Here is a 23,830-nt window from a genome sequence, read left to right as displayed (position 1 = left end):
TCAGTGTATGAGGTTTTCTCCATATCTTCACCAGCATTTGTTTTCTCTAATGATGAACTTTCTTTCTTTCTTTCTCTCTCTCTCTCTCTCTCTCTCTCTCTCTCTCTCTCGGCCTCTCACTGTTGTGGCCTCTCCCGTTGTGGAACCCAGGCTCCGGACGCGCAGGCTCAGCGACCATGGCTCACGGGCCCAGCCGCTCCACAGCATGTGGGATCTTCCCGGACCGGGGCACGAACCCGTGTCCCCTGCATCGGCAGGCGGACTCTCAACCACTGCGCCACCAGGGAAGCCCTCTAATGATGAACTTTAAATGGTGAACTTCTGGTTATTTTTTATTCTTTAAAATATTTATTTAACTTTCTAACTGATAGAATACTAGGAAATAGGATTTTCAAGGGGATGCGAGAAAAAAAAAATGAAGCAAAACAAATTGTCTGATTTGCAGTTTAGTAGAATGGAATTTTGTCACTAGAATAGAATTTAAATAGAAACCCAAATTTTGGAAGACTCTTTATGCAATTTCTATAGTAAGAAATTCCTATATGAAGCTGAATGTGCAGGAAGTAGAAAAGAATTCAGAATCGTGAGAGTTTGATTATTTCATGAAATATTTGTTGAGACTACAAAGAATTTTACAGTGTGTTCAAATAGATTGGATATCAGGGTGAGTATCAGAACTACAAAGGATCACAGTTTGTTTTTCATTATAAACGGTGATAATAATATAAACAACAAAGTATGAAGAGACTATAACAATTTTCTGAACTATAAGCCTCAGGAATTTCACTGTTTCTGAGGTAGGTGGGGATGAACAATGGGTTAGCCCCTTTGAGGAAGAGGAAAGCTTGGGCCCAGTGGAATTGTGACTTATCAGCTGTGCTTACGGGTATAGCTGGAAATGTTTGCCCTGTATTTGCTGACCTGTTCTTTTTCTGCTGTACTGATGAGTTTCTCTCTCTCTCCAACCCCTCCACCCCCTAATCTTTCTAATCAGCTTGGTACTTCAGAAAATATTTTAGCCTAATATTTTAGTCAGGGTAGAAAGTTCAGCAGCTCTTATTTCAAGATTTATTTCCTGGGGAAAATAAATGGAATTAGTGTGTTAAATTTCTCTAGGAAAGTCCTCTTGAGGCAGTTGAGAGTTCGGGTGTGGGGTGGATGCCATTCCGTGTGCTTTAAAGCAATCATTGCAAATGAGAGCACTTCCATAATCATATGTTACACAGTTTCTAATACCCAAGGTGAGTAATTTGCAAAGAAAATATAAAAAAGTGTATATGCAAGAGAGAGGTTAAAGTCAGTCTATTTCCCATTTCTGGGGAATTATATATATATAATTTCTGGAGGCTTTTAGATGTCTGGCAGTCCTGAAAGCTCTGAGTGCCCCATGAAAGAAGGTATGACCTTTTCTCTAGAGGTTTCTTTTGTCTAAAGTGTGAGGTGCAGAGAGCCTATCACTACTTTGCTGGAAATCACACCTTTGTTGTTTTCATTTGACCAGTTTTGGTTTAGAATGTGCGTAATGCCGATGATCACAACTGATGTCCCATTATTGGCTCTTGGGTGCTGACTCAAATCTCTTTAGCAGGGTTTTCATTACTTGAAAAGATCATTTGTGTATTTAGTAAACATTTCTTGAGCTCTGGTTCGGTGACAGGTGCTCACTGTTCCATGAGTAGGGGCACTGCGCTGAACGAACGGGCAGAAAGCCCTGCCCTTGTGCAGCCGAATCAAGAAAGTATACGATAGTTTAGTGACTGTTGCTGAGGGTCTACATCAGCGAAGGGAGCTCTAAAATGGCAGGGGTGGCCAGAGAAGGGATCACTGAGAAGTAGACTTTTATGTCAAGCAAGTGATAGAGCTGGCTTTCTCGGGGAGAGCAGCCCAGGAAGATGGGAGAGCCAGTGCGCTGGCTGAGATGGGAGCTTGTCCCTCGGCTTCAAGGAACAGAGAGAGAGGCCGCCAGTGTGTCTGGGATGGTGTAAGTGAGGAAGCACAGTTATGAGATGAAATCAGAGGGAATGTGTACCTCACATTGGGCCTTAAGGTCTGTATATTAGAGTCACCGGGGGAGCTCAGGCCACATCCTGGACCAATTAAATTAGAATCCGTGGGGGATGAACCCAGGCACTGGCCGTTTTGAAGTCACTCAGTGTGGAACCAAGACTAAGAAACATCACTAATAGGGGGATGAAATTATATGATCTGAATGGCATGATGGGATATCCATTTAAAAATATTCACGTTAGCGTCTAGTTTAAGAGTATTCTGAATGGAAAAGAAAAGAGCAGGGATTATCACTTGGGAGGTTATTGTAAGCTTCCAGGCAAGAAATGGTAGCAGTGTGGGGTGGCAAGAAGTGGTATATTTTGAGCTCAGTGATATGTATTTTGAGCTCAGTGATATATAAATTGAGCTCAGTGATATATAAATTGCATCCCCTAAAAGTTTTATATGCTGGTCTGCAATAAGTAGCTTATATAATTCACGGTTGTGAAATAGGCTGGCACTGACTCCTTGGTATCCAGCATAGGTATGGTGGTTCAAAGTAAGGGGAAACTGCCATCAGAGGTTCTGGCAACGTTCTGGTTCTTGAGTTGGATAATGATCTGCTTGTAAGACTCCATGAAATCATACATTCATGACTAGCACTTTTCTGCATATGTTTTATAATTCTACATGTAACAAGGTGGAGGAGCCTATCTTAGAATATAAGAGACTAAAGAGGCTTAAAAATGCATTGGTGATGCCTCTCTCTTGTTCAGTAGCTGCAGGATGGTGCAGGTGATTATGAACATTTGGGCATCCTTGCTTTCCAAGCCCCTGATGACCGACCTTTCTGTGTGCCAGTTTTCTACAAAGACCTTTGCCATAATAACAAACGTGTAAGACGTCTGTTCTGTTCTGATGAGGTTACTCAGATGAGGGTCTTTCCCTCATTAGTATTCGACCTGGTGGGATTGAGATCCTTGTGGAAGTAAGATGAATGTTTGACTTGGTGGGAGGGAAACAGGGGCATGTCTAAGGTCACCAAAAGATCAGAGAAATCAGTTTATTGGAGAATCTTACTCTCTTGACTACTGACTTTGTCACATGACCTTGTGCTTTACTAATACTGCAGTCTTAAAAAGTGACTCTGTACTTTGGGGAGTTCAGTGAAAGCTGATGTTTAAAAAGAAGCAGTGGACCCCAAAGACTCAACCAATGCGATTGCAACACCTTCTGGAATGCATTAATGTGCTTTTTTGAATAGACTTAAGCAAAGTTTGCATTTGTAAACAAAAATGAATAGAGTGAAAGATTCCTCTCTTGTAGAAAGAAATTGACATGCCAGACATAATTCACTTGGACCTGCATTTGTTGGTGAATACAGTGCATTAAAAGAGAGTGTTTTCAAGGAGCCAAGTCACAGCGAATACTTTGGCATTGTTTCATGGCTTTATATCTAGAAAGAGTAAGCTTGGAGGGACCTGCCAGCATTTGCTTGGCACTGTGAGTAGGGCCCTTGAAGGGACAAGTTGGATGTTAGTGCCTTGTCTGATGTTAGGGAGAGCATCATTTGGATAATGACACTCAGTTTTGTTCTGTTCTCTATTCAAGTGCCTTAAGAGTTGGTTTTGAAGGTAGAGTTTTTCAGGGCCTGAAATGGATGCTTATATATGCCTAACTACCTTCCAGTGTAATATCTGATAATCATTACATGTCAGCTAGTCAGCTTAAAAGCAATCTCAAAGAGGATTTTTCTGCTGTTTTTTAAACCCTGTCTTTTAAAGCTTAAGAGGAAGCAGAGAGGAAGTCTTTTCTATACCAAAAGAGATACAAAGGTACCAATCATTGGCTTTTGCTGAGCTGACAGTGCACTTAACTTCTGCTGCAAATGCATTTTATTGTAATAGGATGATGTGAAAAAAGATGTTTTGCTACACACAGGCAGGCAAATATTACACCACAGGGCTTGTATTAATTGCCATCCGGGCCATATGCTCTGCTTAAGCAAATGCATTGCCTTGTGAAAATTGCTTTCCCTGGTAAACCTAGTGTAGCCATCTCTCATTTATTTCCTTTTTAGGATTTAGTCTGAGCACTCAAGCTAATCAGTAATACTAACATTTAATATATTGAAAACATTGTCATTTTCTAGTTCTTTCTAAACTTGAAACATATAATAAAGAAAACATTGGAGGATTATTTTTTCATTTTTATAGATTTATTTATTTATTTATTTTTGGCTGAGTTGGGTCTTCGTTGCCGTGTGCGGGCTTTCTCTAGCTGTGGCGAGCAGGGGCTACTCTTCGTTGTGGCGCACAGGCTTCTCATGGCGGTGGCTTCTCTTGTTCCAGAGCACGGGCTCTAGGCACGTGGGCTTCAGCAGTTGTGGCACGCAGGCTCAACAGTTGTGGCTCGCGGGCTCATAGGTTGTGGCGCACAGGCTCAGTTGCTCTGCGGCATGTGAGATTTTCCTGGACCAGGGCTCGAACCCATGTCCCCTGCATTGATAGGCAGATTCTTAACCACTGCGCCACCAGGGAAGTCCCATATCGGAGGTTTTGAACATTGTTTATATTTTTGCTTCATTGAATGGAATTTTGTGGGCTTTAAGAATGTGATCGTAACTTTGAAGTTTAAATTAATTTTCTAGTTTTTTTTAGCCCTTTGCCTACTGAGTAAACTTTAGATCATTCTGAACAAAATTCAAAATAGAAGCAGGATTTTTCCCTTCAGTTGTCACACAGGTCTGTGACTTTGGAGCTTCCATAACAACAGAAACTTGAAGATAGGGTATCTGTACTGGTTCTGGATTATCTGAAAGTATTTTTCGGATCTGATGAAATTGAACAGCATTAATGACACTGTTGCCCGTGATAAAGGAGACACTGGTGGTCCATGACATGCTATGGCAAGATACTCATGCTCCATGTTGAGAAAGGCAGTTTGGTGCATGAGTCTTTCGACTCCCATTCAACCTCTTCAAGGTGGGCCTTGAGCTTGGGAGAAGGAGCTCACACAGCCAGTGCCAAGCTTATCATTTTGCATGGGAAGATCTTTCTCTGTTGTTAGCCCAAGGTATGTTCTTTTGTTCTGCTGTGTGCGAGCGTCATATAGAACTTGGCTGACCCCAATGCTATGTCTGTTCTCTGAGAGGAGGGGATAGAAGCCATCTGTTGCATGTGAGCCAAATGTCCTGTGTCAGCTGGCAGGAGAGACCCTTTGGCCCTGGGTGACTGATGTCCACTATTGAAGTGGCTCTTGCTCTGTCTCTTCTCTTTATGAGTAAAATATTGTTCCATCCAGTGCCTGACTCTGTTGTATTCTCCCTGGTCACTTTGATACCAAGATGCAATGGGCAGAAGTGTTTGGAATCCTCCCCTGGGACTGGTAACTAAATGGTGTTCTGCTAGACACTGGGCTATTTCTAAGTGTAGGGGAGAACTTGAAGAAAGAAAATGGTGGTCTCAAGTCTCAAGATTCAGAGAACGGACTAAAATGCGTTTATGACTGCCCTAAAATAAACTTTTATTTTCTGTAAACATAGGGCTGAGATTTCTGAAAACCAAACCTGAAGTCTAGTCCTGAAGGTGCCTAAATTTCAATGCAAAAAAACCGTGAAGAATTTCTAAATTTCAGTGCAAAAAAACCTCGAAGAATTTCTTACCTTTTTTAAAAAATTTTTTGAGTATAGTTGATTTAAAATGTGTTAGTTTCTACTGTACAGCAAAGTGCATCAATTGTACATATATATCCACTCTTTTTTAGACTCTTTTCCCATATAGGCCATTACAGAATATTGAGCAGTGCTCCCTGTGCTATACAGTAGGTCCTTATTAGTTACCTATTTTATATATAGTAGTGTGTTTATGTCAATTCCAAACTCCCAATTTATCCCTCCACCCCTTTCCCCCCTGGTAACCATAAGTTTGTTTTCTATGTCTGTGACTCTATTTCTGTTTTGTAAATAAGTTCTTTTGTACAATTTTTTTAGATGCCACATATAAGCAATATCATATGATATTTGTCTTTTTCTGTCAGACTTCACTCAGTATGACAATCTCTAGGTCCATCCATGTACAATCTTACAGAATTTCTTATGTTGATTATATTGATTTGCAAGAAGTGGAAACCAAAACATTGAAGTGAGGGCATATGGACAGACACTGATAGAGTGGAGGACATTGGACTCAAATTCTGCTGAGTCTGCTAGAATAAGAGGCTCTTTATCCATTGTCTGTGGAGGGTAGCTCTACTTGCCTGAAGAACATGAAGCCTCCTTTGAGGTAAAAGCCTTGCAAAGCCCTGCTGATTCTTCTTAGGGCCTACTTCCATCCAATACCTTTTAGATCTGTAATCAGACTAAAAATCCTGGTGCCAGCTTAGAGGGTTAGATACAAAATGCGATACATGAAACACTGCCATACACACCAAGATAACTGCAATTTTACTGATTATATTGACAGAATCCTGGAGCACATGTATGGGAATGAATTCTAAGGTAGTTGGAACAGCGTGGGAGAAATATAATCTTGTTTTGGGCTGAATTTGTTGATCTGGATGAACTAAGGAGAGATTCTATATTTAATATTTTAGCTTAAGTAGCTAGGATGACTCTAAGAGTTTCCTTGGTTTGTTTACTGAAACAGGGGCCCAAAGATGACCTATACTAATTGAAGTTGAAATTTCAGGAGTTTCTTGATGTACTGTAGAGAAAGGTATTCAAAGGCTTAGAAAGATTGTGATGCAAGAGTGGATCTGTTATGTAAGACCTATGCACCCAACCCGGAACCATGTCCCACAGGAGGGTCCAGAGGACACTCCCTTCATCTGAGCTCTAAGAAATATATATGTAAAGGAGCTCAGCATCCCTGGAGAGCTCTATAGTGGCAATTCTCTATAGGTTAGGACTGACAGTGGGATGCTGTCATCAAACTGGACTCCTGGAATTCAAAGGGGATGTTGAGGTCCCTGGGGGGCAGGGACCAAAAAAGTGGCACTTAATTTCCAGAAGCAAGGTGGGTGTAGTTACCATACTGGACAGCAGAACTAAAGCAGTAATCAGAATTCGACCTGTAAAGAGAGAGGGAGATCTTTGATGATCATGGTGTCTATAAAATTGAAATATTTTTGCAGTCGCCTGTAGTCTTACTTGAATTGTTTAAGTGGCAAACTCTAGGTCTAGAAACAAAGATCTGTCTTGAATAACAGCAATAGAGTCGTTCTTCTCAATCAATTCCCAAACACAAGCCAGTTTCCAGACCCAGAGTACCTTGAATGAAGGGAAGGCCAGGTCTCCTTGAGGAAGGATCCTTTGACATAGCCAACATTTTATACTGGAAATTTTTTCAACATTCCTCAAAGGGACCTACTGCTATTTACCAGTGTGGTAAGTTGAAAAAAGGGTAAATCACCAGTGTTTTAGGGAATTACTGGATAGTGGTCTCATGACAGACATTCCAAGAAACCCCAAATGCCATTGTGGTCCACTAGTCAGAGAAGAGGCTTATGGATGCAAGGTAATCAAAGAAGTTTTGATTTGGGTATTAGTGGGACAATGGGTCCTTAAATCCTTCCTGTGGTTATTTCCCTGGTTTGCAAATCCATATTTGAAATAGGCATGCTCAGCACTGGCAGAATCGCCACACTGGTTTCCTGACCAAGGTGGTAAGGTGGCTATTTTGATAAGAAAGGTCAGGTGGTAGCGCCTAGATCTTCTTCTGTCTACCAGAATCATAAATCAAAGACAGCAGCACACATCTGAAGTGATTGTAGAGAATATGGCCCCCACCGTGTGCTTGAAAAATGGTGACTCATGTCCTCACAACTTGAGTATTGGCTCAGCAGACAGATGGATCTTGGAGAATATCAGTGGATTAGCATCCCCTTATTTGGGTGTTAACTCCAATTCTAGCTGCTGTTCCAGATGTGGTTTGTTTTTGGAGCAAACTGGCATACCTTCATAACTTGGTATATCACTATTTACCTTGAAAATGCTTTTTTTTTTAAACCGTCTGTAGTAGCTAGAATAGACCAGATGGAGTGGTGAAATGGTCTTTTGGAGACTTTATTACAGCACCAGCTAGATGACAGCACATGGCAGGGTTGGGGCAGCATCCTCCAGCATGTGCTATATGCTCTACATCACTGTCCAATACATTAAGAAAATGCTCAACATTTATAACTGTGAGGCTCAAATTAGGTTTTTACTGATTGTTCATCCCTCACCTGCTAAACCAAACAGACCATCCTGAACAGAATTCACAATAGAAACAGGATTTTTTTCTTTAATTCTCACTCCCTGGAGCCAACTGTGGATTGTGATTTTCTCTTTTAGTTATACTGTTGACTTTCGGGTGAACCTGTAACTCCCATGCATGTATTTTTTGAGGTTGACATTGAGTCCAGTATTACAGGATCATGGGGAGAAAGTGTCAGCTTTGCGGTGGTGGCTTTTTGTGCCTGAATTGTTAGAACATATTTAAATGTTAGTAGTTCTCCTAAATACATGCATATTTCATTGTGCCTGGAGCATAGTATTTTTGCTGGGCCATGGACCACACATTAGAAAAAGAAATGAAGAGAATTTCTTTATGCTTTTATCCACTGTAGATTTGATATGTTACATTACGTGCTTTAAAATTTAACAGAGTATAATGCTCCCCTTCACTGTGTCTTTCATCGATAAAGAAATCTAATAAATAAACTTATTTGGGTCCTGGAGAGAAAATCTCAGGGAGTTTCATCACAGCAGAACCCGCTTTTGACTCAAAACTAGTATATCCGCATTGCGTTGCAATAAAAGAATTGAGCTACGTGGAAGCTGTTAAATGTTATAATGCAGGGATCCTAATGGTGATCAGAATTATATCAAATAAGCTTATTATAATGATACATTTGCATAAAACCTCGTATGTTCTCTGGATATCATTGTGAATCATCCTTGTTCATGTGAAATTTTTAAAAATTACATTATATTGCACGGAGCTTCATGTAACATTATATCTTGGACTACAAAAAAAAAGATAAAAGATTTCTTATTTTCCTATAAGGTAAAATTTGAGACTGTTTTTTTTTTTTGCCGTACGCGGATCTCTCACTGTTGTGGCCTCTCCGGTTGTGGAGCACAGGCTCCAGATGCGCAGGCTCAGCGGCCATGGCTCACGGGCGCAGCCGCTCCGCGGCATGTGGGATCTTCCCGGACCGGGGCACGAACCCGTGTCCCCTGCATCGGCAGGCGGACTCTCAACCACGGCGCCACCAGGGAAGCCCGAGACTGTTTTTAAGAGGTCAGGGAATGTATTATTTTTGCTATACATATAGGAAAGAGAAATGTCTCCTTTGCACATTTGGAATGGAAGTCCTTCAAAAGTCAGAAGTAGAGCGGAAAAGCATTTCTTGAGCTTTGGCCTGATTAGATGCAACTAACACTTGATGTAGCATTCAACCATTTACTAGGTGAACCAGACTGGATGGAATTCAGCTGAAAAATGATAAAATTTAAAACAAACTATAATAATAGTTGTCTGTAATGTTTATTAAATTGGTCAAGGACTTGAAAGTAATATCTTTGATAGGTCAGGTCATAAATTCTCTAAATTTGACAGTCCACTCAAAAGAAAAATGCAGGCTTTCAGACAGCTGCCAACTGTTAAATAATTTTTATCACTGACTAATCTTACCTTGTGATTTAGGAGATGCTAGGGATTACATGAGGCTTAAGTCAGGCCAGCTTCCATTACTTTATCTCCTGTATCCTCTTTTCAGTATTTTGCTGCCATCAAGAAGTTACATAATTATTCCCCGGGTATAATCAGTCAGGCAGCCCATCTTGTCCTTTCAGCTGGCTGTGAGGTCATTCTGGGAAAATGAAGTCTTTAGAGGATAAGGCTATGCATTTCAGAAAGCATGAAGAAAGGGTATCTGCTCACGTGCTAAAATATATTTTACTAAAATGATAAAAATCATCTCGAATTGCAGATGTTGGACTTTATCCTGTCTGGCCTTACAAAGATTGTGAAAACATGGTTGTGCTTCTGGACAGATTCTTGCTTCCTGTTCATCTTTTCAAGCTCCAAGAGGATGAGAGGAAAATGAAAATCTTGTTCCATTTTCTTCCCATTTCAACACTAACAGTATATATGAATCAGTTTCCTTTATGATAGGTCAACTTATTTTTTTGTGGTACGCGGGCCTTTCACTGTTGTGGCCTCTCCCGCTGCGGAGCACAGGCTCCGGACGCACAGGCTCAGCGGCCATGGCTCACGGGCCCAGCCGCTCCGTGGCATGTGGGATCTTCCCGGACCGGGGCACGAACCCGTGTCCCCTGCATTGGCAGGCGGACTCTCAACCACTGTGCCACCAGGGAAGCCCAGGTCAACCTATTTTTATAACGACCATGTTATACCTGGATTCTCTCTGTTTTACACACACACATCCTTTTCTTTTTTCTCAAAAGCAAGCACGGGGAAATCTTCATGTGTACTATCTTCTTGAATATAAGATCAAGTATACATGGGCTGAAAGATAGTCCTAGTGTTTATTGCATCCTCTTTAAGATATGGATCGCTTCATAGTTAGGACCTTGTTGTTTATCTATTTTACATATAGTAGTTTGTATCTGCTAATTCCAAACTCCTAATTTATCCCTTCCCTCCATTTCTCCTTTGGTAACCAGAAGTTTGTTTTCTGTGTCTGTGAGTCTGTTTCTGGTTTGTAAATAAGTTCATTTGTATCGTATTTTATATTCGGCGTATAAGTCATATCCTATGATATATGCCTTTCTCTGTCTGACTTACCTCACTTAGTATGATAATCTCTAGGTCCATCCATGTTGCTGCAAATGGCATTATTTCATTTTTTTTTTTTAATGGCAGAGTAGTAAGGAATTTGTTCTTTTTTATTGTTGAATAGTGTCCTGTGGTATGGATGTGCCAGTTTGTTTATTCATTCTACAGGTGAGAGATATTTGGGTTGCTTCTATATTTTAGTGATTATGAATAAAGCCACAAAAAGTATTTGTGCAGGCTTTGGTGTGAACACAAGTGTTCATTTCTCTTGCTGTAGAGATTGTCATAGGTATTTCTTGTGATTTTTTAATTAATTACATTCTACTTTCAAATACTACTATACCACTTTACATGTAATGTAAAGATCTTCCAACAATGTATCCCCAATCTTCCCTTCCATCTTTCGTGCTAGTTTTGCCACACATTATACTTTTACCTGTGCTGAGATCCCATAAGGCATGGCTACCATTTATGCTTTAGACAATCGTTGGACTTTGGAAACATTTTAAACTTGAGTTTTATTTTTATTTATTTATTTTTTTTGCCAAGCAAGAGGCTTTCTCCATTTTATTTCTTTGGGAAAAGAAAACGAAGTCTTTCCATCACATGTGGTAGATATATATATATATTTATATATATTTATATATAATTTCTTTTGTGGTTGGAAATCCCCAAGCTGAGTCTGTTCATATTTTTTTCATTTTTTTGTTTCCTACTAATGCCTCCTCTTCCCCCTGCCCCTCTGGCTCAGGCCCAGTTTCTGGGGCAGGTGCAGTGAAGGGTGAGTGGAATGGGCTGTGGTTGCCAGGACAGCCCCCCACCCAGCTCAGAGATCTGGTGAGGGGCACTGGAAAGGGCTGTGGAGAAGGACAGAGGCCACAGGGGCACTCCTGTTTTTGTGGGGGATGCACAGCTTGTTAAACAGTCACCAGTCATGGGAGGAAGCTGGTCAGGGGTCGGGGGATTGCTCACAGTGTTTGCCAGCTCCCTCCACCCTGCCCCACGAACCCAGTCTGTGGGTGGGAAGGAGAGAGTGAAAAGAGAGAAATACAAGGGCTGAGGGCCAAGCCTCCTCTGATTTTTATTGCTGGTGTTAAACTTGAGTTTTAGATTAACTTTGTTTATGCCAATTTTAGTGCTTTTTATTGCCTGTGTAATTAAAAGTTTCTTTCTGGCATTATTACTTTTACCTGAAGAACTTTAATCTTTCCTATAGTGTAGGTTTGCTAGACTAGTGTAGGTTTGAAAGACTTTGTTTCTGTTTGTTTGAAAAGTCTTTATTTCTCCTTCATTTTGTAAGATATATTCATTGCATACATGATTCTGTGCTGACAGTTTTTTTTTCACCTTCAGTACCTTAAAGATGTCACTCCATTAGCAGTTATATTTGATATATTAAAAAACATTGACTTGTGGAAGTGTTTAATAACTAAAATGAGTAGAAAAGGGACTCTGAGGAATATAGGACTTGCTACCACCATAGGGCTCAGGGAGCACAGCCAAAAAAGGAACAAGGAATTTGGAAGCCGTCCCTTCCTACCACAAGAGATTCAGACATCATGGGAAAGGGTATGGCTGGGGATTGCTAGATGGTGGAGAAGTTCTCTCTGGCAACGAGGCATGAAGCTGGACTGCAGAAAGCTGCCCTCTGGAGTGTCAGAGAAATTGGCTGGAGAGTGAGCACCCCGGCGGCCAGCTGCCATCCCAGAGGAAGGGGAAAAAATCACCCTAGAACACAGAAAGGAAGCCCTTTTCTGTACTATTTCTTCCAGTGTCCCTCCAACCCTCTCTGTTGAGCAAGCCTAATATTGTGCCAGCTAACAAAGGAGAGATGTTCATAGGGGCTTTGCTTTACTCTAAAAATGCAGAACAAAGAATTGTGGATTTGGAGTTATGAAGCAGTAAACTGACAACCAACACACATGCCAAAATAAACTAGTTGCAAAATGTACAACTAGGTATCACATGAGGCTTATCTACATAACAACTAGAAAACTGGATATAGAACAATCTTCCCTGAAGACTTCAGTGGAGAATCTTTCTTCACCTCTTTCAGCTCATACCTGGTGGCCCCAGGTCTAACTCCAGTCTCTGTGTCCATCTTCACATGGCTTTCTTCTCTGTGTGTCTTTCTGTGTCCTCTCGTCTCCTTATAAGGAAGCCCACCCTAAATCCAGGATGATTTCATCTTCAGATCCTTAACTAACGCAAATATCCAATTTCCAAATAATGTCACAAGTTCTGAGTGGACACAGATTTTGGGGGGCCGCTATTCAACCCACCATAATCATTATACAAAATTCAACTGCATTTGTACATACTAACAATGAACAATTAGAAAATACAGTTTAGAAACTCATTTATAATCACAAGAATAAATTCAATAATGAATGTGCAAGTCCTTTATGCAAAAATCTACCAAACATTGTTGGGAGAAGTTAAAGAAGACCTAAATAAATGGAGAAATACACCATGTTCTTAAATTGAAAACCTCAGTATTGTTAGGATATCAACTCTCCACACACTGATCTATAGATTCATTGCAATTTCAGTCAAAATTCTGGCAGGCTTTCTGGCAGAAATTGACAATTTGATTCATCAACTTATATAAAATGAGCAAAGGCTTGGAACAGATAATAATATAAGAATCAATATGTACACGACAGGATGCTCAACATCTTTAATTGTCATGGAAATGCAAATTAAATCATAATGAGATACTGACAGACATCTAGTAAAATGGATAAAATAAATAAACAAGTAAATAAATGAATAAACATATATGATAATGTTGTCGAACCCAAGTTTGTGTGCCCAATGCACAGTGAAGCAAAGAAACCAAAACGTCAGAGTTCGGAGCAGAGACAGGTTTATGGCAAGGGTAGAGCAAGGAGAGCATGGCAGCTCACACTCAAAAGCCCCAAACTCCCTAATGGGTTTCAGGGAAGAGTTTTTAAGGGGAAGGTGAGGGCGAGGAGTCTCAGGGGTGTGATCAGCTCATGTATGATTCTCTGATTGGTTGATGGTGAGGTAACAGGGCTGTGTCACAGGGCTGATATTATCAGTCCTTAGGCTCCAGTAGGTCTGGGGGCTGTATGTGCTTGTGTTCATCCAGTAGTTAACATCTTCCATTTGGTGGGGATTTTAGCATCTATAAAACAACTCAGGAAATGTGCATCAGGTAGTGTTATCTAGGTACTTCAGGGAGAAACTTAAAGATTCTTTGACTGACACGTGGCTGATTACTGTTTAAATTGTAACCACTTCTCCTGGCCCAACTACTTTTGTTGCTACCTGTTCACATCCTTTCAATCAATAATTCTTGAGCTAGGCTTTTGTGGCTCAGGGGAATCCTGGGAGACTATAGCTTTTCTACAAATATGAGGGAGGCAGAGGATGTGGGGAGAAGGGTCTGTCCCATGAAAGCCCCAAAAGGTCCTGCTAGGTTACAATAGCAAGTGTTGGTCATGATGTGAAGCAATAGGAACTCTCATACTTTGTCAGTGGGAATGTAAATGGTACAACTTTGGGAAGCCACTTAAAGCAGTTTCTTAACGAGTAACATACACATCATATGACCAGAAATTTCACTCTTAGGTATGCAAGAAAGAGACATGAAAATGTATATCTATCTAATAATTTGTGTATAAGAATGTCCAGAGTAGTTTTATTCATTAACTCCAAAACTGAAAACAACCCAAATGTCCCTCATCAGGTGCTTTGATAAACTGTGGTACAACTGTAAAATGAACAACTACTCAGCAATGAAAAGAAATAAAATATTGAGAATAGGTAGCAAAACAAATGATCCACAGAAACATTGGGCTAAATTAAAGAAGTCAGACATACAATGCCTACCATGTGATTTCATTTATATGATAGTCTAGAAGAGAAGAAATAATCTATAGGGATAGAAATCATATCAGTGGTTGCCTGGGGTGATCATATCAATGGTTGGCTAGTGGCATGAGGGAGTTTTTTGGGGTGATGTAAATGTTCCACGTTTGATGGATATAGTAAATAAATATGTGTATTAAAAGCTCATTGTTCTATGCACTTCACATGGGTGCATTGTATTTTATGTAAATTATAGGAAAATGTGGTTTATTAAAAACAATCCAAACAACCTGAGAATAATTTCAACCCAGTGTTGAGAATGAATGCCAGATTGCATGCTCTTCACAGGAGAGTGGGACTTGAGAAAGTGGGGAAAGAGGCACTTTTAACTCCTTAGTAGAGGAGTGTGGCTGGAGGTACATAGGACTCCAATTTGGGTGATGCCGGAACCCCTTCTGCCCCCAAAGCCCATCCTGAGTACACAGCACTGCATGTTATGCTCCCCCTTTTCCAGATTGTTTCTTCCCGCAGACCACCTTGTAATTGTTTACATCTGTGTCCCTAATAGGCTGTGAAGAACTCTTTCATTTATCTCTTATTGTAGGCACCTGAAGTGGTTGGCCGTAGTTCAACGTCTGTGAATGAATTAGCTCACAGTCCAGAAAGATCAGAGCTGCACTTAGAATTTCAGGTTAACAACTGCAGGAACTACTGGCTGTCACCCCACTGTGTTCTCATAATGGGGTCTCTAGCAGAACATTAAGATCAAGTTGAAATAAGAAAGAATCACAGTAACAAAGGGTAGAGTAAATTGTTTAAATCTCAAGCTGAGTTATTTCTGGTTCAGTTTCAAGTTCTAGGGGATGATATTTATTAGTCCTTTGATACAATCTAAGCTGGCCATTCCATTTTGGGGAACAGTCAGTGTTTAACTTGCCAGCACAGAAATTCTTTGCCATAGTTAGCCTCACCTTTGATACCTCTTGATCAGATTGTAGCAATGGTTGCACTTAAGCTGGAAAACTCAGAAGTAGAAGCTACTAATATGCATTTTTTCTCTTTGGCTGTATTTTCCCCTGGAACTCTGTTCTAGACTCTGCAGTGATTGCTTATGCCCTTCTGGGGAAGTTCAGAGTGCTCACTTGAATCTGTGGAGTTTGGGTGTTCTAACCACCTTGGAAAGCACGGGAGCACCTATTTCCTAGTGCAGGGAGGTCATCCAGGGAGCTGCTGCTTTTATATGTAAAGTTGAAACTATGCATTACTCTGGGAAAAAAGAGAAATTACTTTCCTTGAAACGTCCATTTGAGCCAAATGTTTTGACCTCCGGTATAAAAAGCATTAGTTGTGGCACTTTTTGTCGTCTAACAACATTCTCTCTTCTTCTTTATTAACAATCCCTTGATTCTATTCAGGCCTTAATTAACCAGCCCCAGGTGAAGCTGGTTTGTGCGACCCAACGTGGCAATCCCACGGGCTTCACCACTGATTGGTTGAAGTGTGAGCATGTGACTTACTTCTAACCAATGAGAGATAGCAGGGAATCTGCTGGGGGGGCGGTGCTTAGGGAAGATGCATGTTTTCTCCTTGATAAGAGAGAGCGCAGCGTGAGGGGGTGATGTTTTTCTTCCCCTCTTTCTTCTTGCTTTGGGTGCCAGTGCCTGAGATGCGTTTCCTGCTCCTGTGCTCCGTTAGGGAGACCATGTACTCACACCTCATCTCTCAGTGGGATATGCTGCTTGGAGGAGTCAGCCAGCACCTTGAAGCTGTAAGGAGAAGGGTAAGCAAATCAGTCTCTTGGACCCAGTGGTTTGGCGTCTTTGCGTTAATGAACCAATCCTAGGCTTGCTACTGCAAGCTTCTTGTTACATGAGGAAGTGGGATAACTTTATCACTTAAGCTTCACATGATCAAGTATTTGGTTACTTGCGGTGGAAAGCATTCTGACCGCTGATTCATTGTTTAATACCGATGATTGGTTTCCTTCTTTCCTTCCCTCCTTCTCTTAAACAGAATGTCAGCCTCACTGTTCTGCTTACAATTGAGTTTAAGTGAAAAGTTAGAGTTGCTGCATCTTTGCTCCTTTGAAGTTTCGAGTATTCTTGAGCCTTTAGAAGATGGAGTCAGTACGAAGTAATTATCTAATTATGCGTTTCTTGGGTGTCTGTTATCACTCAGTGAAGATTTGCTCAAACGATGAGCCCCTAAGCCATTGTTTAGTTTCCATGCTTACATTTAAGCATTGCTATTCATATTCTTAGAGTCTAAAGTGCCAAGGAAGAAATAGACAGCTGAATAATGAAAACCTGGTGTTTCACCTGGTGTTAGCAAGAATGTTTGCATGTGTGTTTTTCCAATCAAAACAACCTTTAATACTTAGAATATACCTTTACTTTGCCCCTATTTCATGTAATACTTGTTCCAGGATTTCGTTTTCGTTTAATTTTAAGGAAACGCACTAACTTTCCAGAGCCTTTGGAGACAACTGTAAATAATTTACACCTTGACAAATGCCTGCCCGGTGTGCAGAGATGAGAGCATGTGTGAGGTTGGGCCACTCATTACTCTCACTTGCTGGCAGCTCAACTGCACCTGGAGGTAGAGGGGAAAAATCCTTCTCCCCCATTACATATGCTTAAAACAGGACAAGTACCTTTTGAGTATTTTGGAAGATTTATTTTTCTGCCAGGTATAAATGGCCTCCATTGATATCTTTTTTAATTTTAATTAATTAATTTATTTTTTTGTGGTACGCGGGCCTTTCACTGTTGTGGCCTCTCCTGCTGCGGAGCAGGCTCCGGACGCGCAGGCTCAGCGGCCATGGCTCACGGTTCCAGCTGCTCCGCGGCATGTGGGATCTTCCTGGACCGGGGCACGAACCCGTGTCCCCTGCATTGGCAGGCGGACTCTCAACCACTGCGCCACCAGGGAATCCCCCCACCCGCCCCCCGCCATTGATATCTTAAACCCTGGCCAGAAAGCTGCATGGCTCTTGGTATTGCTATTAAGGCAGAATTATTTACGTTGAAATGCATTCTGTTTTATTTTTCCCCTTTTTGGTATGCATGCCCTTTCTTCGGTAGCTGTAGTATTTCTGCAATGTGCTGTGTGTCTACAAATACTTCATTACTGCAAACAAAAATATCCAGTGTCCTTTCTGTGGGTCAGGGTAACCAGTGACTTTGTTTGGTTCCCCAAATCGCCTAAGGATAGTTGGTTAATTAGGGAGTTGAAGTAGAGTTCACAGTCATGTTGGTTTGCTTCTTAGCTCAGGTTTCATTTGGGGAAAACCCTCAGAATTATTTAACATATACTTTAGTCTTAGTCTCTGACCCCATGGACTTCCATATTAATTATGACTTGGAGGCATGTGGTTATAGATCACAGACAGTTTAAACTTAACACAATATTTTTAAGAGAGAATTTTTTATTACTCAGTAAAAAAAATGCAAAGTAATATCCCAGATAAACTTGAGATTTTTATTTTAGTACCTTATCTCTAAAGAGTAAGTAACTATTATATTGAGTGTTTGCAATTTGAGTATCATATTCAGTTTTTAAAGCTTTCATTGACATTATACCTATTACTGCTTTAGGCTAAAATAAAAGGGTAGTCTATTTCTGATGTCTAAGCATCTCTAATGATATCTTTTCTCTTAAAAAGGGGCCATGAGTTTCCAAATAAAGTGGTGGTCAAGGTTGAGATCATGGGCAAGGATTCCCAGTAACCTAAACATGATGAATAATGTTGTTTCTAATGAAGTTGTAGAGGCTGTGCCAGTGGTTTTGGAAGGAAAATGGAGAGCTGGATTTTACCAGTAACAACTAAAGAATGTAGTAAAATGAGAAAAGTTCAAACAGAGGATATGATGATTTAAGAGTTTTTACTTTTAACGTTATTTTAATATATAATTCGATGCTTAACACAATCCCTTGTGGGGGGCTTGAGATAGAGGCTATATACTAAGTAGTATGGAAGTATCAGTATTTCAAAAGTAGATATGATCATTCCAATGAATACCAGCTAAATAGTTGCACTGCCTTCTTGTTGTAAGTATCTCTCAACGCTGAGAGCTCAGAACTTGGGGTACAACAGAATACGGGATGCTGGGCCTCTGCTCTACTTTTGTCTCTTTTGGTTCCTGAGCCAATAAATGCATTGCTTTAGCCTCCATTATTATTTCTGTTGGCCCCTGGTCTACACAAAAGTTTATCTTTTTTTTTGGCCATGGTTATAAGTATTTAAAACTATTAAGGCAGGGCTGGGTAAGTGCTTAAAGTATAAATTCAAAAATGCCAAACTCAATGGAAATCTCTTGACTATATATATATATATATATATTTTTTTTTAAATAAAATACTGTCTTTGCTGTTGGTGCTATGTGTTTGGGAAAAAATCATTTCCCAACTCAGAGTCAACTTAACCTGAAGTCTCATTCTCTCCTCAGACCACCCCTGTTTTGCTTCCCTTCTCACTACTCCACCAAAATGGCAGATGACCAAAGTCTCCTGTCTCTAAAGCCAACAGACAATTTTAAGTCATCTTCCTTGTACTCCCGGCAGCATCTGACCAGTTGACCTTCCACTCATCCTCAATATGCTCTCTTCTCTTAGCATTAAACACCATAATCACACTTTTCTTCCTTAGTATTCGTCGTCACTTGCTCCTCTGTTCTCGACCTTCACGTTTTGGAAGGTTTCATGACTATCCTTTTGTTGCTCACTCTACATTTTTTCCCTAGGTGATTCTAATTACTTCCTCAGCTTTCAACTCTATATTCTCATACCTCCCAAATTCATATAGAAGTCTTCTGAGCTTCACATTTTTTACCTAACTCCCTGTGTGACTCCCTCTCTGTTTAGGTGACTCCAAATAACTTTGATCTTAATATAACTGAAACTGAACTGTTAATTTTTTAGTTTTGGATTTACTCTTATTTCAGTTTTCTGTATCTCAGCAAATTCTACTAACATCTTTTCATTTTCTCTTGTTAGAAATGAAGAAACCAACCTCAATGCCCATTTCCCCCACACTCTCATATAGATCCATGACCAAATTCCATAGGTTTTCTGCCAAAGTATATCTGGAACCTGACTGACTACTGCCACCACTAGGGTACTGAAAGCTAGAAGCAAGTCCCTTTTAGCCACTACATTAGCTTCTTATTTGGTCTTTCCACCTCTAATCTTGCCAAATTGGAATCCATTCTCCACAAACCTAGGCAAAGAAATCTATTTAAAATAGAAATCAAATTTTGTAATCCCTTGCTGGGTTACTCTCGGTTCTCCAGAGGGTAGGCACCAAGGTAAAACTAAATGTGTGTGGATTTTATTAGGGAAACTCGTAAGAGAAAAAATGGGAATGGAGTTGGGGACGCTTAAAGAGTCATCAGACTATGATACAGGCTGATTCCAAGAGAAGGAGAGAGGGAAAGAAGGTTGGGTGTTAGCATCTAAAGACTGTAGTCAGTCTAACGTGTCAAGGCTGTGGAAGTGTCTTTGAGTCAAAATTGCCTGTCAAGGGCTTCCCTGGTGGCACAGTGGTTGAGAGTCCGCCTGCCGATGCAGGGGACACGGGTTCGTGCCCTGGTCCAGGAGGATCCCACATGCCACGGAGCGGCTGGGCCCGTGAGCCATGGCTGCTGAGCCTGCATGTCCGGAGCCTGTGCTCCACAACGGGAGAGGCCAGAACAGTGAGAGGCCCGCGTACCACAAAAATAAATAAATAAATAAATAAAATAAAAGATGTTGGTAAAGGTTGGTTCCCTCTTGAGGCTCTGAGGGGGAAACCCTTCCATGCCTCTCTCCTAGCTCCTGGTTGTTGCTGGCAAGCCTTTGCATTCCTTGGCTTGTAGGTGTATGATTCTAATGTTTGGCCCCATCTTCATACTGTTTCTCTCCCTGTTTTCGCGTCTCTGTGTGTCCTCATCTTCTTATAAGGACAGAACTTATTGGATTTAGGGCCCACCCTGGTCCAGTATGACCTCATCTTAACTAAGGAATCTACAAAAACCCTGTTTCCAAATAGGTCACGTTCTGAGGTTTGGGATGGACGTGAATTTATGGGGAAATTTAATCTATTATATTGACCCACCTCTTTAAGTCTTAAGGAAGTAGAGCACAAATAGATGAAAATGAGTGAGTTTTAATGAAGATGAGTATTATATAAAGATGCAGTTGGGGTGAGGTAGGAAGGAAAGGGAATGCCTCAAGTCAGCGGCAGCACCAGAAAAGAGGCTCTGGGAGTCCTCAAGATAGAGTATGAAGTTCTAAATGGCATGGAAGAGATGGTTTAAAGTGAAAGTATATAGAACCTGATAGCTGACTCAATAGAGGAAGTGAGGGAAAGGTGTAAATGCTTGATCTGATTGACACACAGTAGTGGTAGAGGAAAGGATGTGGAGTAAGACAGCAAACAGATGAGTTCTCAGCAAACAGATAAGTTAAATTTGGGGCATTTTGAATTTGTGGAGGTAGAAAGATACCTAGGGGAGAATAACTAACAGATGAGTAACATGGGTTAAGATTAAAGATGCTGAAATCATAAGGAAGGAGCTCCCCAAGAAAGGAAGGGTTGGGGGCTACCATGCATTATTAATCTTACCGGTCTTGGATTAGAGAATAGTTAATATCCCTAATCCCTAGACAAATAGGCACGTTTTTTGAATGGCGAAAAGTCATCTTTGCCCTTCTGTTTATAGCATATCTATGAAACAAGGCAAAGCAGCAAACGTGAACCAGTCACTAAACTGGGGGATAAAAGTTCAGGGTTCTTATAAAACAGTGAAATGGTATTCCTGTTCTTGAAGAGCAAAGGATCCTGGGCAGGGATCAGAGGCACTTCAATTCCTTATGTTTCTGCACTACAGAATAATGCAAACTCTGATGTACAGAGTGAAATCCTAACATAGGTCTGTTCAGTAGATTTCAAGTGAAGCAAAGCTCTTGGCCTTCATATGTGTATTTTGCAGAAAGCTGAGCTGTTCTGCAGCATTTTCTTCCACAGTACTTCTATATTCTCAACCGGAGCAAGGTCTAAATCAGTTTCTCCACCTTGGCACTATTGATATTCTGCTGTGTGTGGGGACTGTCCTATACGCTGTAGGATACTTAGCAGTATCTGTGCCCCTACCCAGTAGATGCCATTAGCACACCCCCTCCGCCAAGTTGTGACAGCCAGTATCATCTCTAGACATTGTCAAATGTCCCATGGGGACAAAATCATGCCTGGTTGAGAACCTCGGGTTTAAATCATGGCTCTCACACACAAGAGATCCTTGGTCTGCAGTGTAAGCTCTTAACATGTTCATATAATGAAGGAAATGGGCTAAACAAATGACATAGCAGGTAAAGAGCATTTGATTTAAAAGCTCTGAATACTGCCAGCTTTGCTGAGGACAGCTGTATGGCAGCCAGGGTGCAGTAGTTCTATTTAAGAAGTCTTTTGATCACCAGCAAGTTTTGCTAGAAGAGCACAACAACAAATGGCCAATCCTTTCTCATCTCCTGGACTTTAGCTAAACGAATGCCTAAGAGATGTCAAATTAGCCTATTTCATGTGTCATCTTGTTTGTAGTTTACTAAATGTCTTAGATAAAGTCTTTGAAGGTTGGAAGAGCTCAGGAAGGCTTTTTGATTTACCCAGCTCTCCTAATGCTTAGTCTCATTAACATAAATTCTGTAATTGACATCTTCTACTTGTTACCAGTATTGAATGCTGGGCTTTTGAAAGCTTTTCTGAGTTGCAGTTGGGATTTCTTGGGGAGATTTGTTGGTATTTCTTTTCCTCTCACTTAAGAGTCTCATCACAGCAGGTTTTCTCTCCCCACATTGTGAGTTCAGTGGAGCTAGCACCCCAGCAAAGCATGCTTTCTCCTTCCTAATTCTCTTCTAGCTTTTATTTGTAGCTTTGTTCTGTGGGGGACCCTGAACCTACTGCGAATAAAATGTGGCAGATATCAAAACTGCTGACACTCTTTCAAAGCAGATTGAGAGAGCAGCCAAATTTCAGGGCTGTGCTTAATTTGAAAAATTGGTGAGGAAGTCTTGCATGCAGTGAAGCATCTGGAATGTTTGAAAAATGGCCTTGGTGTTCCTAGCTGGAGAGAGGAGGTTGTTGACCAGTGTGGGATGAAGTGCACATGCCGCTCTGCCTTCAAGCATTATTATTTTTTTTTTCATTCTCTTTCTTTTGAAGAAAAATTATATATCTTCTGCTTCTGTCACTGAGGGGCTTTAAAATAGCATCATGCGTCTTCCTACCTCTCTGGACTTGATGGAAGGGGAGTCACTAGAGCGGATCAGATGCAAGGGTACCTGGTACAAGGTGCCTGTCGTCCATCACACTCATTCCCCACCACTGTTACAAATGCTTAATGGCAGCCTCAGGAGAACTCTCCCCATGGTGTCTCCAGCAGGACTTTCCCTGACTGTATAATAATCAGATCTGACCAGATGGTGATGAGTCCGGGAATGCTTTCTGAATGGATGCTTTTTAATCATTCCTGGTAGGCTTCCTCATTCTAAGCGGACCAGTCTGCTTTAGGCTGGTGCACATTACAAGATACCTCATGATTTGGATGAAAAGACTGCTACTAATTGTGATTTCCCATAGTTCAATGGGAGGGCAGTTTTCCCTGTCTTCAGTAATTTTATTTTAAGTGGCTGAAGTGACAGATTGTGACAGATCAACAGCTGCCGTCTGAAGACCTGATAACGTACACCGAGACACTCTTGGTGCCTTTATATACGTCTCGCCCGTATCAGAAAGATCACTGCGAGGGTCTCAGGTCTGTATGTTACTCCCATACTGTCTGAGGTTTGAGCTTCTGAGTGAGGGAGTAAGCTGCATGGTTGTGGGCACTGTGGGACATCACCCAGAGTCCTCTTCACAGCCTGCTCATCTGCAGGGTTGTTGGTGGCCCATGGCTTGCAGCTGGTCCTCTCCAGAAGGGGGTCGCCCTCAGCTCCCTCAGCAGAAGGGGGCTGCCTCCTCCAAGATCGCTTCACCCGCCTCGTCTCTGCGAGGCACCCATCTCTAGGCAGAGTGTAGGTCCTTTGCCTTAATCCTGGTAGCTCTAAAGGACCCCCCTGCTCCAGAATCTCACCCCCAGCTAAGGCCTCTGTGGCAACAGTCCAGCAGTTTGGCTTCTCCCCGTGTCCGATCCTGCTGGCCTTACTCCAGAGCAGTTTTACTCTTAGGACGCTCGCCAACTGAC

This window comes from Aethalodelphis obliquidens, unplaced genomic scaffold, assembly GCF_003676395.1.
Source record: "Aethalodelphis obliquidens isolate GAN/ISIS:26980383/991018 unplaced genomic scaffold, ASM367639v1 scaffold5, whole genome shotgun sequence".
NCBI lineage: Eukaryota > Metazoa > Chordata > Mammalia > Artiodactyla > Delphinidae > Aethalodelphis > Aethalodelphis obliquidens.
This window is presented reverse-complemented; position numbering follows the sequence as displayed.